Source organism: Aplysia californica, unplaced genomic scaffold, assembly GCF_000002075.1.
Source record: "Aplysia californica isolate F4 #8 unplaced genomic scaffold, AplCal3.0 scaffold00008, whole genome shotgun sequence".
Taxonomy (NCBI): Eukaryota; Metazoa; Mollusca; class Gastropoda; order Aplysiida; family Aplysiidae; genus Aplysia; species Aplysia californica.
Window position 1 is genome coordinate 1,015,758 of NW_004797278.1, and position 2,674 is coordinate 1,018,431.

Here is a 2,674-nt window from a genome sequence, read left to right on the forward strand (position 1 = left end):
GAGAGAGAGAGAGAGAGAGAGAGAGAGAGAGAGAGAGAGAGAGAGAGAGAATACAGCGAATATAAACAGATTAGAATAGGGGTGAGGCTAGGATGAGTTATGTCACCAGACCTCTTTAACATACAGTGTAACATTCCTAAGAGCATATAATATAGGTGAATGTTCAGGTTTTATAGGGAAATTGCGAAAATATAACTGACATCAGATTATACTGATGGCACAGTTCAGAAAATGGACCTTCAATCTCTTCAACATTCTACGGAAAGTGATCGAAGGCAAAGGGTTATTGTTGATGAGAAGAAAACAAAATGTATGAAGATATCACAATTTTCTTAAACTCTATAAATCTTACTTGTAATCTCATAAACGAAGGCGAAAAGGTCAAACAATTCAACAGTTTAAATGTCTAGGGTATATAATTACTTCTGGGGTAAAAGAAAAAAATCATAAGGGACCTGAAAATCTGTAATTGCGTGTGTATAAGTCAAATGTTGCTATACATACGCAATTGCGAGCACAGAAATCAAATGTTGCTATACGCACGTAATTATGTGTTTAATATTATTATAAACACGTTGAGTCTGCACTGTGGCAGGGTCAGACTGTCGTACCGAGCTGGAACAAAGGACACTGAATCTACAAGAATGGCGACTATTGAGTGATTTGGAAAAAAGCCACCAAAAGTTACATTGTATTATGTTGCTATGCAACCTCACGTTTTCTTTTTTCTGAGGCAGTTTTCAGCCTGTGCTGACAATCTGAGGAATCCAAAAGTCTGAAAATTAACAGAACAGTTGTACAGGCTGCGTGGAAGTTTCTGAACTTTTTATCTCAAGAATAAGGTCCTGGAGTGAAGACTCAGGTGATTTATCAATTCTTCTCCTCTCGCCTAAGCCTGTTTAGGCGCGTCACAAAAAAGGGGAAACATAATTCTGAGTATTTTGAGTGGCAAGCTTAAAGAAGAAGGAAATTGACTCAATGTGCTAGCAACGTTCAAATCCATGATTGACTTTGAGGACTACTATTACTATTACTAGATAATTTGACTACATATTAGGTATAGAGAACTGTCAACAATGTTAGTAAGATCAATAATAAAGGAACAAGCCCATGGGTTGAAATATATCTATTAAGAAAACATTACAAACAATGCAAGATTTAGATATAGCGACACATAGTAGTTAACCTGAAAATGATTACTAGAATCAAATTAACGTACATTACCAAAACTCAGGACGAATATCAAAATAACATCTCACCACAGATACACTACCAATGAATCAAGAAAAAGGGATAACGAAATACATGCTCACTCGTTCTGACATCACGGAAACAGACAGCCACCTCTCAGAATGAAGGTATCTGGCGAAGTGGTGTTCTACAATGCCAAAAAGGTACAGACAGCCGTTCTTCTTTCTCTCAAGCACAAAAACCTGCATTTTAAATTCAAAAGAATAGCATTCTCACGAAGTGCGTTCAGGTACAGTGTGAGAATTTTTAAAAAACCAAAAAAAAAAAAAAAATCAACGCCAAAGAACGATATTGTATTGAATTGGAAAGTGAACATGTAGAAAAAGTAAAGTACACAAATTAATGCCAAAGTATTCCATGCATCCATGAAAAATTTTACAGGAAAAACGAACTCCGCGCAAGGGAAATGCTAAAAGATTAACATCATAATGAAAAATGAGGGCATATTGCAGTCAGGTGAGTAGAATACATAGAAAATCTATATTCTGACGATAAGAGAGTCAAGGTTCCAGAGAATTCAAAGACAGGAGACATAAGTGGACGAAAAATACTAAAAGATGGAAGTCTCAGCAGCCTATAGAGAAATGAAAAAATGGAAAGGCATTTGGTCAAGATAACACTTGTATTGAACTTATCGATGTGCTCGGCGACAAGGGTATTATATCGGGTATAGAAATCCTGACGAAAATGAGTCTATGAAAAAGGAACTAATGTAAAGAAAACATGGTGCATTGCAATTCATAAACATGATACGAGCATCACTCGCATATGACAGAACTAAGCATGCTGCCTACGTTCCCTGTACTCTGCTGTTGTCCACCCCAGGCACGTTTGGCGGTACAACACCCCACATAGGTCGCAAGAGATCATATTCTCTTCTTCGCTGTCGAACAGTCTACATTTGCAGTGCACCTGAATGCTCATCAGTTCCAGTCGCTCACAGTGTTTCTGGGCAGATTTTACTGATGGAAATGATGACATCCTGCCTTTCTGCAAGCAGTCAACAAAGAGGGCACGGAGTTGACACCACAAGGCGTTGCGCCTCTCGACTGTCTTTGATCGGTGGACCACCCATGTTGTGTATATTTCCTTGTAATATTGTGCCAGTGCCTCTTTAAACAAAAGAAAGTTGGCGAAAACATCACCAACTTTGAAGTGCGCCATCTCTTCGTGCATAATTATCTCCTCGTGCATGAAAACCATCCACGCACCAAGCGCCACGGAAACGGATGCCGGTTCTCTACTAGCCTACCAAGATGTTTCAATTGCTCTATCTCGCGTCTAAACTCCTTGCGTCCAGGCGAGACTTAGGCGCGACCTTGTTTTAACACGTAACAGCCCGTGATTCGAGTAACAAACGTTCCAGCGCTTTCGAGTTGAAAGCTTGTAATTTTGTCTACGAGCAGTGTGTGTGTGTGTGTGT